The sequence below is a fragment of the Phodopus roborovskii genome, unplaced genomic scaffold (genome assembly GCF_943737965.1).
Source record: "Phodopus roborovskii unplaced genomic scaffold, PHOROB, whole genome shotgun sequence".
Lineage (NCBI taxonomy): Eukaryota > Metazoa > Chordata > Mammalia > Rodentia > Cricetidae > Phodopus > Phodopus roborovskii.
Window position 1 is genome coordinate 5263055 of NW_026126599.1, and position 15666 is coordinate 5278720.

The window sequence follows — 15666 nt, forward strand, 5'->3', positions numbered from 1 at the left end:
ATGAGCTGTGTTTGGATCCTGTCCTCCTCCTAAACAATAACAAGAGCCACCCACCAGAAATGACAGCTTGTAAACAATACATAGCAGAAAGGCAGTACTGTTGAACATTTCTAGTGAGTCAGTCCTTAATTCATGGCCTGTCTTCTTAAGAGAAGAAACCCCATTCTCTAGGTAAGGCCAAGCCCATAAATTAGCCCATACACACTGGAGCCTATGGTTCATGAGGGTGAAGGGAAGTCCTCTGGTCTGTTCTTCAATACTACAGTGATCAGGCTGTTAGTTATAGTTCTTCACACAGCAAAAGGTCCCAGTGGTCCCAGAGAATAAACCTCAATTGTATTCTAAAGAGGCACTGTAGCCAGACACTGAAAACCACAATTAAAATAAGGCCAGTCCAGAGTAGGCTGGGCAGAGTTATCATGCGGAGCTCCTGGCATCAACTATTAAAGTGTGTACTAAACTGTAATTCTCTTCTCCCAAGCTCAGCTAGGCTTTGTTGCTAAACCCCAAGAAGCTTCTGTAATGTGAAGACAACCATGTTCTTCAAACAGGGGAGAATGAGAAATACCAGAAGGTCATTTTGGAGGGCAGTGTACCCTGACAGTAACTTACCAACACAAAGCACAGCACACCATATCCACCCAACTCAGCCAGGCCTGAGTTTTCCATCCCAACAGTTTCCTGGCGACTTCAGCCCAGGAGGAAGAGAGGGAACACAGGTGCTGGCTAACCTAAAGGAGCTATTAGCAGCTGCTGCTCATTATCATATTAGGAGCCTGCTGCTGAGGTCTTATGGGGCCCTTTGGTCCTTGAAATGCTAAGATATCTTGCAATACAGAGAAAAACACAAGTGGCTGAGGAAATAGCTCAGTTGGTAAAATGCTTGCAAGCATTAAGATCTGAGTTCAATCCCCAGAACCCATATTTAAAAAGGCAGGCATAGTAGAGAGTACTTGTAATCTTAGTTTTAGCAGGGAAGAAGGGGTAGGTTGACCCCAGAGTCCTATGGCCAGCCAGCCAGTTGTTAATCAGCAGGCCCTCAATGAGAGATCCCATTTCAAAAAGATGGAGGAACACCAGAGATTGATCATTGGATTCCCATGAATTTACATACATGCACACACTCAGACTCTCCTCTTATCCATTTTCTGTTACCTAAATGTTTAATAAGCAAAACAGATTAGAATCTGTTTTGTCGTAGGCCTAGGTATAATGATTGTCAAAGCCAGGCCTAGGGCGGGAGGTGGGGGACACAAGGCACTAGAGAGATGGCTCAGCTGTTAAGATCACTGACTGCCCTTCCAGAGGACCTGTTCAATTCCCAACACCCACATGGTAGCTCACAAATTTCTGTAACTTCAGTTCCAGATGATCTGATGCCCTTACACAGGCAAAAACACCAATGCACATATTACAAAATAAATAAAAAATGTAAAAAAGCCAGACTAGAAGAGTTCAAAAGCAGTATGTACTACTACATAGCAAGTTTCTGTCCCTCAAACAACATCAAAAGACAGATTTAGATGAGTATCAGAGAGTTGAATTTTCTTCTCAGAAACATAGCTTCCTCAAAACCAACAAATGTCCCTGGACCATCATCTATCTCCCACATCCTAGAGTATTACAAAGGTCTCTTTGGTCTTCAGTTTGTGGTGGGGAAAAATATATATATATATATATGACCCAATGCTGCATCAGGTATACTAACCACCCTTTCCAGGCTACTGTATTCCAGGTTCAAGCCTATCTCAGAGTCAGAACACCAGACAAACTTCTCTCTTGTTTTTGATTGATTCTTCCAGCTAAATCTTACAACCTGCTCTCCAGTAGATAGGAAATTGCAGCCACAGCTCTAGGGCGAAGACTGTTAGCCCATCCAAATCTAATCTGAGAAATTAAAGTTTTCTGTTGTCATCTAAGACACACACAGGCAAAACACAAAAAACAAAACAAAACCCCCATAACAAAAACTACCAACCCAGGCCAATTCCCTGATGTCTCCAAGTGAAAGAAGAGACACACCTTACTCCACTAATGCTCAGCAAACTCTAGGGACCACAATGACACAGGCTTTCAGGCTACCCGTGTCTTCCAGCTGCTGAAGATGCTAGTCTTCCACACCGCCATCCCCTAGGCCACATGGGTTAAGAGCCAGAAGATCTAAAAAGATACTGATTTAAGGATGTTGTGACAGATGCAGGAAGCTGTGAAAAGTGAATATATTCAGTTAAGCCAAAGCCTGGGCAGATTCAGTGAGCTTCCTTTCTCCCAGACAAGGAATAGGTACCAGCAGGAGCCTATTCTGTTCAGTAGCTACCTAGTTCAGCAAACCAAGCAGGGCACCAGTGGTATGACGTGACATAGTGTGAGAGAGTGGTGGCATGTGTACTCTAAGGAGCTGATGTCTTTTTTTTTTTTTTTTTTTTTTTGTATTTGTTTTTTTGAGACAGGAGTCTCTCTACAGAGTGTGGTAGAATATTATTTTAAGGGGTGCTACATTTGTTTATTCACATGGAACATTTGTTTAAATGATGCAAAGATGTGTTGTATTCTTTTATGTGGCATTTGTTTAACTCTGTGAAGCTTTGCCTGCCTAAAGCACCTGATGGTCTAATGAAGAGCTGATTGGCCAATAGCAAGACAGGAGAAAGGATAGGCAGGGTTGGCAGGCAGACAAAACTGGAGAAGAAATCTGGGAAGAGTAAGGAGCAAGATAGAACAAAGACAGGAAGATGTCAGGAGCCAGCCACACAGCTACACAGCTAGATAAGGGGTAAAAAGGAAAGAAAAGACAGAAATAGAGAAAGGTAAAAGCCCAGAGACAAAAGGTAGATAGGATAACTTAAGAAAAGTTGACCAAAAAAAAAAAGCCAAGCTAAGACCGGCATTTATCAGTAAGAAAGAATAAGCCCCCGTGTGTGATTTATTTGGGAGCGGGGTGGCAGATCCCTCAAAGAGCAAAGAGCCCAAAGAGTAACAGTAAAGAATAAAAAACAACCAACCAAAAATAACAGAGCCCTGGAACTTATGCTACAGACCAGGCTGGCCTCAAACTTACAGAGATGTGCACACCTCTGCCTCCTGAATGCTGAAATTACAGGTGTGTGCTATTTTACCTGGCTGGACCTACACTGCCTGGTAAGGTGCCCTTACCAGCCACAACAACTAAATATCCAAACATTTGGAAAAGACCAGCATAAGAATGAGATACATTCCGTAAGTTAAACTTTGAAACAACACAGAATGATTTCATATTAATAAACAAAAATTATCTCAAGGTATGGTTCATTACAAGCTGGATAGGTGCTATTTGGTAAGCCTGAGTGATACAATGAGATCCTATCTTTAAAACAAACAAACAATGCCAGGTGGTGGTAGCATACACCTTTAATCCTGGTACTTGGGAGGCATAGGCAGGTGGATCCCTGTGAGTTAAAGCCAGCCTGATCTACAAAGCAAGTTCTAGAATAGCCAGAGCTGCAACAAAGAAACCTTTTTTTTTGGGGGGGGGGGGACGGACACAGTAATAATATAAATAGAGGTGATGAGATAGCTCTGAAACTAAGCTTGAAAGGTAAGGAGAGAACTGGACTGTCCTGACTTCTATGTGTATTCCATGGCACAGGCTCCTGCATACACATTTGCACTCATGTGTACATCACCAATAATGAAACTATAAAGTAAAATTTTCATCCTACCATATTCTTTTTTCTTTTTTTTTTTTTTTCAGACAGCGTTTCTTTGTGTAGCTTTGGAACCTGTCCTGGCACTCACTCTGTAGACCAGGCTGCTTAACTCACAAAGATCTGCCTGTCTCTGCCTCCCAAGAGTTGGAGTTTACCACCTGGCTTCATCCTACCCCTTTCAATTTTATTTGTTCAGAGTGTCTGCAACACAGCTAACAGCATTACCCACGTGTAAATTATAAACAAGCTCATGTGCAAGGGTGTCTTCTGCTCTATACAGCCATGACACAGTGAGCTTTTAGAAAGCTGTGTGTCTATTCCTGTTGATACCAGGTAACTAAGTATAGGCAACACTTCAATATAATTCCATAATGGACTGAAGAAACAGAGACCCATGGTGAGAAGACACTTAACAAGAAAATGGAAGAAAAGTCTAGAAAGATTCCTTAGCTTGGAACTTGTGACACGAGCTGGGTTGGAACATATGGTGAATTGCACAGGATGAGAGGGCTGGTCTGAGTCAGGGCTCAAGTTTCTACTACTTGTAAAATGTAGGGCTGTGGCAGTGGGCAAATGAGACACAGTTTCTGCCATCTTGCAACTTACATTTTACTTGTTTGTTTGGTTTTTTTGAGGCGGAGTTTCTCCATGTAACGTCGTGACTAAGCTGGAATTCATTCTGTAGACCAGACTGGCCTCAAAGTCAGAGATCTGCCTCCCTAGTACTGGGAATAAAGGAGTGGATTACCATGGCCTGGTTGAACATATGTTTTAAGGAATCCAGTGCTATCATGTAGGCAGGGCAAGGCACTGGAACAACCATAGCCAGTCAGCCCAGTGGTTGGAGAAGTCTGTGGAGGATGAGATGCTGAGGCTGAGCATGGAAGGTAAGCAGGAATTGGCTGGCTAGTGATAGGAAAGTGCATGCTCAGGCATGGTAGAGGAGCAGAGAGGAGACCTGGGTTAGCAGGCTGCTGGTGCAAAAGCTACAGGAAGTCAGATGGAGTGGGAGGGTCTGATGCCTTTTTCTGGCCTCCCTGGGGTTCAGCATGCCCATGGTGAGCATAAACTCAACCCAGGTTCACATATAAACACACACACACACCCCTACCTTTAAAAAAGGAAGGTAGGCAGTACCCCAGATTTTTGGAGCTAGAAAAGACAGCTGCCAGGTACTGAAAACCCTTTGTAAGGACAGCTCATGGTGTCTCTCTCTCTCTCTTTTTTCTTCTTCAAGATTTAAATTTTTCTTTTTTAATTACATGTATCTGTGATTCTAGGTGCACAGATTCAGGTTAAGATAACTGATGTGGGTGCTGGGAATCAAACTTAGAAACTTCAGTCCCTTGGAAGAGCAACAAGTTGTTTAATCCATCTCTGCAGCCTCCGGTCCTCCTGTTTCATTTTTACAGTAACTCTGTGAAGAAAAGCCTGCACTATTAGACCTATATAGGTATGCATTTAGAAGCAAATGAGAAAGGAAGCTAAGAAAGTCACATTACTTGGCCAAGACAATGGAAGTATAGACACAATTCAGCCTGGCTCCAAGTAGGCTTGCTCTTTCCCACTCTCTGTTCCCACTGCTTCCCTGAGTGGTATTTGCTGGCAAGAACAGGCCATTGTTTAGCAGAAAACTTGAGGCACAAAGCCATGAGATAAGCTGTGATGTTCCAGTGGAGTCTCGAGTAAAGAGGCCACAGATGGGCAACTGGCAAGCCTGCATAGTTGCAGCTGTGCAGGACCGTGCTTCCTGACTGGGCTTCCTGGAGAGCTGAGAATGACCCAGTGAACACAATGGAATGGCATCAAATATGAGGCTACCCCCCCCTTTTTTTTTAGACCATCACAGCAGCCTGCTAATCAGAGTATCCTTAAACTGGTCACGTGCACGGAAGTGGCTATTCCTTCTACCTTCAGCCACTGAGCATATCTGGTAGGGCAACAGAAAGATGTATGTACAAAGACAGACTCCAAGTGTGCTTTCCACACCAGAGCCAAGGATCAGTTAGCCATTTTCCATGGCTGGCCAGTCCTGGATCTTTCCTGTGAATACTCATCATTGTCTCTAGAGTGGCTAGGACTCTGACCATTAGAATTTAAAATCTTTATGTTTTTGGGAGTCTCACTATATAGCACAGACTAGTTTATAGCCCACAATCCTTTTGTGTCTGCCTCCTGGGACTTTATACATGTGTCACTGTGCATAGCTATTAGGATTTGCTGATGATCATGATTACTACTGTCACAGGATTGGGTCAAAGTTTTGGTACAGAGTGATATTCAAAATGGCAATGACTTCTGCGCTGAAAAGAATGAAAACATTTTCACTGGCTCATTCTTGCCTCTTTATCCAGTGCTATTCGATATTAAACCATTTGGCAGGACTTCTCTCAGCAAAGGGCTGAGAGGAGGGTATTATGAGGCCCTTCCTTCTCCATCTCCCTCTAGGCTGGTTGGGTCATCATCAGGCCTTGGGGTCTTCTAAGGACAGAGCATGATGAGGTCAGGCCAGGAAAGGGAAGGTATATGGATAGAGGGGCTTCCCTTTCCTTCAGGCTGACATGAAGGCCCCGTACAGAGATGGTATTGTTGATCAACCTGAGGGTATTTGGGAAAGTTGTTGGATACAGAGAGAATTGAAGTGGGGCAGTGGTGGGATCCAGAAATGGAATGAGGAGTGTGGAAAAAAAATCAACGGAATAGCCAAGACCCTCTTGCCAACGTCCACATCCTCTATCTACCAACGGCATAGCTGTTTCATGCATCATATTAATAAACAAAAATTATCTCAAGGTATGGTTCATTACAAGCTGGATAGGTGCTATTTGGTAAGCCTGAGTGATACAATGAGATCCTATCTTTAAAACAAACAAACAATGCCAGGTGGTGGTAGCATACACCTTTAATCCTGGTACTTGGGAGGCATAGGCAGGTGGATCCCTGTGAGTTAAAGCCAGCCTGATCTACAAAGCAAGTTCTAGAATAGCCAGAGCTGCAACAAAGAAACCTTTTTTTTTTGGGGGGGGGGGGGGACGGACACAGTAATAATATAAATAGAGGTGATGAGATAGCTCTGAAACTAAGCTTGAAAGGTAAGGAGAGAACTGGACTGTCCTGACTTCATGTGTATTCCATGGCACAGGCTCCTGCATACACATTTGCACTCATGTGTACATCACCAATAATGAAACTATAAAGTAAAATTTTCATCCTACCATATTCCTCTTTCCCTTTTTTTTTTTTTCAGACAGCGTTTCTTTGTGTAGCTTTGGAACCTGTCCTGGCACTCACTCTGTAGACCAGGCTGCTTAACTCACAAAGATCTGCCTGCTCTGCCTCCCAAGAGTTGGAGTTTACCACCTGGCTTCATCCTACCCCTTTCAATTTTATTTGTTCAGAGTGTCTGCAACACAGCTAACAGCATTACCCACGTGTAAATTATAAACAAGCTCATGTGCAAGGGTGTCTTCTGCTCTATACAGCCATGACACAGTGAGCTTTTAGAAAGCTGTGTGTCTATTCCTGTTGATACCAGGTAACTAAGTATAGGCAACACTTCAATATAATTCCATAATGGACTGAAGAAACAGAGACCCATGGTGAGAAGACACTTAACAAGAAAATGGAAGAAAAGTCTAGAAAGATTCCTTAGCTTGGAACTTGTGACACGAGCTGGGTTGGAACATATGGTGAATTGCACAGGATGAGAGGGCTGGTCTGAGTCAGGGCTCAAGTTTCTACTACTTGTAAATGTAGGGCTGTGGCAGTGGGCAAATGAGACACAGTTTCTGCCATCTTGCAACTTACATTTTACTTGTTTGTTTGGTTTTTTTGAGGCGGAGTTTCTCCATGTAACGTCGTGACTAAGCTGGAATTCATTCTGTAGACCAGACTGGCCTCAAAGTCAGAGATCTGCCTCCCTAGTACTGGGAATAAAGGAGTGGATTACCATGGCCTGGTTGAACATATGTTTTAAGGAATCCAGTGCTATCATGTAGGCAGGGCAAGGCACTGGAACAACCATAGCCAGTCAGCCCAGTGGTTGGAGAAGTCTGTGGAGGATGAGATGCTGAGGCTGAGCATGGAAGGTAAGCAGGAATTGGCTGGCTAGTGATAGGAAAGTGCATGCTCAGGCATGGTAGAGGAGCAGAGAGGAGACCTGGGTTAGCAGGCTGCTGGTGCAAAAGCTACAGGAAGTCAGATGGAGTGGGAGGGAAGTATGATAGGATGGCTGCAGTGGCAGAGGTTTTTCTGTATAGTCCTGATTGTCCTGAACTCACTAGCCTCAAACTCATATATTCACCTACCTCTACCTCCTGATTGCTGTTGAGACTAACGGCATGGCCACCACTGCCCAACTACATGTGTGTTTTTAAGAATGGTCTCACTGGGGCTGGAGAGATGGCTCAGAGGTTAAGAGCATTGACTGCTATTCCAGAAGTTCTGAGTTCAATTCCCAGCAACCACATGGTGACTCACAACCATCTGTAATGAGATCTGCTCCCCTCTTCTGACCTGCAGGGATACAGGCAGATAGAATACTGTATACATAATAAATAAATCTTTAAAAAAAAAATGGTCTCATTGTAACCTAGGCTGTCCTTGTATCAAGACTCAGTTTCTTAAATGCTCTTTTACCACTCATTCTAAAAAGTGTACTTAACAAACAACTCACACCTTTCCAGGAAGTGGTGCTCTATATGTAGGGGTTTTTAACTGTTTCAAAAGGTACCATCTCTCAGAAATTTCAACCTGGGTGTGGCCAGCCAGGTAATGTGAAATCTTACAATGACCCTGGTTTTCTCTTTGGTCTCCAAGATCTGAAGGAAAAGATTATACTTAGTTTTAAAAGATTACATAAACACACACTAACTCTAAAGTATGCGTGCACTGGATACATGCTGCACTACTTCTCAGTAAAGGAACTACTCAGTGTTATTTCCATAGGCTAGAAAGTCAAGCAGATTTGGGTTTCTGTCCTAATGTTGCCCTCTAGGGACAAGAAGTTGTAAGAGCACATGGTTTCTACCATGCTTTGGAGACTGGACCCTTAGATAATAATCAGGGCCACAGAGACTGGGTTCCTTTCTGTTCAATTGGGATCAGAGTTCTGAGATAAAGTGGCTGGCAAAGCCTTTCTGGCATCAATGACAGTTCAGTTTACCTTTATCAGAAATGACTTCAAATTAAACCCGTCAATCTCCCCCAGAAGTGATTAAATACTGAGTCTGGTTTCTCTGAAGCCCTTTAAGCAGATCTTATGCAAAACCTGGCAAATGGACTCTTATGCAGAAGCTAGAAACAAACATCTGAGTTTCTTTTAGGCACTCCAGGTCCTGTTCTGGGGAATTAAAAACAAAACAAAACAAAACCCCTCATCAATCCAGCGTCCATCAGGAAGTAACACTGGAAGGAGATGGTGACATATGAGATAAGTAAAACACAAATAAGACAGGATTATAAGTACTAAAGGTGCTTATCAGAGTTAGGGTTCAGGGCTGTAGGTTAGAGTCATGAGATGGGTAGCAGGGAAGGCCTGTAATGAAGTAAAGATGTATAGAAGCCAATGTGTTATGTCTTGTGATGTCTCAGAGAACTGGGAGGAGAGGCAGATTAGTCAAGAGAATCAAGCAGGGGCTGTGGGAGTATAATGCTGCCTGGTTCTGGCAGGTAAGACCCAGAATAGACAGAGGCTAGATAGAGTCTGCTCACAGTGATCCTGCATAAGCTAATTCTAAAGAACCTCTACCTGCTGGGCTCCCTTTCAAGGGGACACTCTCAGGCTTGAGCCACACCTCTGTTAGGCTGGGACCTTGCCTGCCTCTGCTTTGTGCCCAGAGGTTCAGTTCTCATAGCCTTGAAAGGGCAGGAAGGAAGAGGCCATGACTCAGGCCCTTTCAGAGGTATTTGCCTATTACAAAGACTCCACACAATTTAGATTTGTGGAGTCAAAGTCACTGTAGTTATGAATTTAAGAACTGCAACCCTCTGGTAGGTTGTGAAATCATTCCACAAGATTATAAGTGGGTTTTGAACTAGGATAGAAAAGTGTGCATTCCACATACTAAATGTTTTGTTAAACTGTTACCTCAGACATTTATATACTCATGCAATCACTTTATCCTAAGTAAAAATGTTCATAGGCTAATATAGATTTAATCATTCCAAACTAGGTTTAAGAAAGGACCTGATGGGGCTGGAGAGATGGCTCAGCAGTTAAGAGCACTGTCTGCTTTTCCAAGGACACAGGTTCAATTCCAAGCACCTATATGGCAGCTGGTAACTGTAAGTTCCAAAGGATCAACACCCACATGCAGGGAAAGCACCAATGCACATAAAAAAAAAAAAAAAAAAGTAACAGGCTCATTATCACCCTGAGAAGTCCCTAGGATCGCTTCGGGGGTGGGAATAGGAGATGAAGAATCCTGCATGAATCCATGAACATTAGACAGAAACAGGGGCCTAACTATGGTCAAGGAGCAGGTGATATGGTAGCAAGTGGGGGACCTAACAAACAACAGACACTTCAAACTCAAAAATAAACACTGCAGGGCTTGCGTCTGCTCACTGCTTAGGCTATTCTGGGCTTTCCAGAATTTGCTGGAAATGTTGGCCAGGAAGGAGAAGTTAGCACATTCAGCTTGTCCCTGCTCAGCCTCAACTGTTATCATCCTCAGAAGGAGGGTGATGATTGAGGCCAAGTCACAGCAGTCTGTTCCCTCAGGAGTAGCATACAGCGTACATTAAAGCCACACTAGCACCAGCATTGTAACGGGCAAAAGACACAACAGGATCCACAGCACACAAGCACAGAAACTCACTTTTTCAAGATACACATCCAAGGACATATAGAACATTTAAGTGAGGTTTAAGGGGAGTGGGATTAGAAAATTAGAGTGGGTTGGGAGGTAGCTAAATTGTTTAGCATATGCAAGGCCTAGGTTTGATCCCTAATACCAAAAACGAAACTTAACAAACCTGAGAGGGGACCTTAAAAAAGACAGTGCTGACTGTGTGCTTTGGGGTAGAGGTCATGATTAATTCAGATATATAGTCGATACATTTTCCCAATAACTTCTGGATTGGCCACATCATCAGAAACCAGGCATTACCCAGTGGGGCATGAGGACAAGAAGGTATTCATTCTGGGGTTCCGTTTTCTGTCACCTTTCTACTCTGATTAAATTTAGGGATCTATTTCATTGTCTAAAGCTAACAAAATTTTTTATAGACTGCTAAGAAAATTAAAACAGTAGGAAATAGCAAACACTTAAAAAAAAAAAAAAGACTTGTCCTGTTAATGTAAAAAGAGCCATGTATTTCTCAGATGCCTCTACTAGATATTCTAAATATTAGCACTGTTCATTTTGAACCATTTGAGAATTCTTTTTTGTGTTTTGTTTTTCAAAACAGGGTTTCTCTGTATCCTGGCACTCGATCTGTAGACCAGGATGGCCTCAAACTCATGGTCTACTTGCTTCTGGTTCCCACATGCTGGGATTACAGGCATGGGCCACCACCGCCAGGCTGGGAAAACATTCATAGTGTAGGGCCCTCAATTCAATCTCTTCCTTATAATTAGTGGCTAAGGTATCAGGGTACACCACTGGTTGCTCTGAGCTGTGACCTGGGGTAGCAGTTGGGAGTCTATCACGATGTGTGGTGCTGTATGTCCCTCTGTGTATCTGCAGACTTTCTATGCCTTTGTGGAGCCTTCATGACTGTCTTGGTCAGTCTGTTCCTGTTTAGCTTAGCTCATACACTTCCACGTTCTTCCCACTAAGGACTAGAAATCAGTATAGGGCATTCAGTATGAATCTGAAACAAGAACAGACTTGTTTGCCCACAGACTGTAGGTGAACCACATGAAGCTTCAAAGGTTGGTGTGCTGAGGATTTGCACAGCTTGGCTGATGAGAAAGGCACAAATCGATCTGGTTGACCCTTCTCACCCTGTAGGTCTCCACCTACTTTGGTGAGAGTAGGGAGGGAGGGCCTATTGTTGCCTCTGGCTGCAAGGATATGGGGCAACTGACATCTCGGGGAGAAGGAAGACAGCATCTCACTGTACCTAAGGACAGGTCTAAATGCTGGGAGCATGCTAGATTGGTTTTCACCAACACTCAACATAAGTCATGCCCTGGGAGTCAAGTGCATTGGTTTTCCTGGGTCTAATCTTCAGGTATTACTAAACTAATCCTAACTTCTTAGGGGCTATGTTTTTGAGTAGTTGACACTACTTTTAAGAACCAAATTGTTAAACAAAACAGAACAAAAACTTAACATTACTAAACAGGAAAAGTATCTTAGCCGTAAATGTCAATTTCTCTCTCATACAGGGCCTGCAGTCTGTGGTCCTGTATTTGGTGAATCAAGAGATACAGACTCAGGCTAATAACTTACCTTTGAGGAAACCAGTGTTGCTCACAAAATAGCCCTGTATCATGGCCACTGGTGATTCTACTCAAAACTTCGTTTATATTTAGGGTGGAAAATGTAAGTACATGGGAACACAGCTCCCACAGGTATAAAACTGGTGGTAGTAGTTCACATGATTTTTGCTATGGTAATGATTTCTGGAAGAACATAGAATAAAACTGGTTCTTGGAAGTGGGATAGATAGAGCACAAGCTTCTCACTGCTCCTCTGTCTTATTACCCACACCACCCCTGCATGTATCCTGGAGGTTGCCTAAGTCCCACCTTGGTTTTCTAGTGACAACTTTCACTTTAAGGACTGGGCTTTGGGCAAGAGGGCCTGACACTGGTTGAGCCTGCTGTCCGGGTTACCTGACCATGACTCCACTCAACCTTTTTTTGAACTTTAGGAAATGAAGTCTCTACTTCCCTACTCCCCTTTTTCTTTTGTGTGTGTGTGTGTGTGTGTGTGTGTGTGTGTGTGTGTGTGTGTGTGTGTGTGTGGTGTGTTAGTGCTTGTGCCATGAACATTCAGAGTTTGGAAGAAACTTTCAGGAGTTGGTTCATCTTACTTTCTTCCTTGTTTAAGGCAGGTGCTCTTGTTTCTGCTGTACTATGTACCCCAGGCTAGTTACCCACTAGATTTGAGGAGTCCCCCATCTGTCTCCCATTTTACAAAAGACTTGTGGAGATTACAGAAGCTCACTATCTCATCCTACTACTCATAGGTTCCTGGGATCAAATTCAGGTCCTCAGGCTTTTTGTAGCAAGTACTTTTACTTACTAGAGCCATTCGCCATCCCACCATCCAACTCTCCCTTTCTTTGTTTCCTTAGTGTTTTACGAGAAACATTTTACTATTCTTCATCCTGGATGAACAGATTGGAGGTAGAAATGACAAGCAGGAAGTCATGGGCTTGTTTTGCAGTCATGGACTCTGAGTCCTAGTTTCAGGTATATTTTGGGGCTGCTAACTGGGAAGTTTCACTGGTTTTCCTTCTACTTTTATTTTTGAAGTTTACATCCCTCTATCTGCTGCCCAATCTCCTGAGAGGAACAGAAACAGAATGCATGTGTGTGGGAGGAGTTCAGGCTTTAGCAACGGAAACAGGCTGGAGTTTAATGCCTTGGATCTGTTAGCTTCTGGGCAGTGTAAGGACCAGCTGAAGGTACAGCTGCTCCTGACACTCAGTAGGCTGTCTAGATCATGACATGATGGGATGGCCTGGCTTTGCCCCTCTAACATCTGTGTCTTTACTGACAGTTCAGTACCAACAAGCCTGATGGGTTGCTAGCTTATACTTTCTGCTTCAATGTAGAATGTATTTATGTGCTTCTCTTTCTGTTGTTCTTTGTTAGATTTCTAGAGCAGATTCTGTGTTGGCATAACACACTTGAAAACCACTCCCCTTTCCAAGGAATGTAAGTACTTTAATAATGCCTTTTAGTTTGGTGGGATAACATAGAGAACATATTTTTGACAAGACAATTGAGTGGTTTCAACTGACTGCACAATCTGGGAAGCCATGACTCCTTTGACAGGTCTTGGTTTAACTGATCTCTTGATACCTGTTCTGACCAGGTGAGATCCTAATTTTTTTATAATCACAAGCAAGTAGTAGCTCTTTCTTTTCAATGTGCCAGAGTTCATACAATGTTCATTGGAACCCACTGGGCTCCAAATGAAATAGAAGATCTTAATTTTATCATTTTTTTGTTGTTAAAACATATAATTGTGTAGCTCTGATTGGCCTGTTGTGAACTCACAGAGGTCATCTTTCTGGTACTGGGATCAAAAGTGTATGCCACCATGCCTGGCTCTGTGTTTTTGTTTGTTTGTTTGTTTATTTGTTTTTAAAAGACAGCATCTTCACTATGTAGCCCTGTCTGGCCTGGAGCTCAGATCCTCTGGCCTCTGCATCCTGAGTGCTAAGATTAAAAGTGTATGTGGCTATGCCTGGTTGTTTTTTAAATTTTTTTTTTTTTTTAAAAGATGGGGTTTTTCTATGTAGTCCTGGATGTCCTAGAACTCAGAGATCCACCTGCCTCTGCCTTCCAAGTGCTGGGATTAAAGATGTATGCCACTATGCCCAGTGCTGCTCACCATATAGTCCTTAAATTCATGATCTTCTGTCTTGTCTTTCATTTGCTAAAATAACAAGTATGCATTATCACACTTGGCTAAGATCCAAACTTTATATCAAATCCACAAAAATGTTTTTGAAAATGCATCTGGGGATAGTGCACTGTCAGGGCAGTATACACATTGGCCACAAAGAGCATTAACACAGGTTAACCAGTTACTCTAGTCTCCACTGATGTTGATAGCAAATAATCTCAGCCTACAAAAACTGGAGGGCTACGTCTGTTAAATTTAAATTAAGTAGAAATAAGGCATACACATTTAACAGAGTGTAATATCTACCACACATTTAACAGAGTGTATGGAAGAAGACAACAAATTTTTTTCTAGTTGATTTACTTCAATGGAACGTGACTATGGATCATTTTCTGAGAACAGAGAAGGTTTAGAGTTCACAGAATCCATGTTGAATTAAATTTGTAGTTATAGTACTTAGTGTGATTGACCAGAACTATTTCAGCACTTATTGAATTTAAGCAAGGCAGAAACACATGAAACTTTTGTCTCTGACTTTTAGTGGAACAGGGTCTAACCCCAAATCTGTGAATGTGAAATGCTGCATGGGAAGTGAGTTGAAAATCTGTAACACCAGGGATGAGTATCAGCTACCAGGCAGGATGTGATTTCATGTGAAATATGGTTACATGTGTTATAGATAATAAAACATCATTTATATTGCTGTTGAGGACCAAACATATTTGGTAAGGTCCAGGGTACGTATGTTCTAGAGGCCCAGATTACCATCTTCAGGTATACACTTTACAGACTAGGGACATTTTGGCAGACCAGAAGAGCGTTTCTCTGATTGTACACACATGCTGAGCTGCTAGCACATAAACTAGACTTTGCTGTGGTCTTTACCCAGCCTGAAGCCTTTCCTCCTTCTGCCCTGTTCAAGAGATGTTATCCCCTTGCTCTTCTTTGATTGCTTGGCCTCTCTTAAGTTACTGACACCAGCCTGAACCCACAAAACATTAGCTTGTACTGAAAGTGGCAGCATGTCCTCCTCATGACTCACATCCTTGATCATTCAAACCAATGCAAGCAGAAACCACACAAGCCAGGAGAGGACTGGGTACCTCTTAATGAGTTCTTCCCATTCCAAAGACATTCTGTTTCTCCCAGACATAAACTCTGAAATTTTATCTGACCTTAAAACAAAGATGGTAGTATAAGTGTTAAGTGCAGGTAAAAATCGTAAGGCTCCAAACCATCAGAAAAGTTGTAGGACTTCCTGGCAGTAATTATAGCTGTGCTCAAGGCTGAGCAGGTTTCTTAGTTGCCTCTCATCCTGTCCTGATACCTATCTGTTTGGCTGCCACCTCCCAAGGGGCTCTTGGAACACAAAGGCCACCTTTTGTGTGGACAGGCATAGCAGGGAAGGGAATCCACATACCACTAAAAAGAGCATGGGTGTGGGG

At 42.9% G+C, this 15666-nt stretch overlaps 1 protein-coding gene across 7 annotated transcripts in view; it reads right to left on the bottom strand.

Annotated features, from left to right (window-relative positions):
• Rnf216 (ring finger protein 216) overlaps nucleotides 1-15666 on the bottom strand; it is a 101552-nt gene that overhangs the window by 25065 nt on the left and 60821 nt on the right. The window lies entirely within an intron of this gene.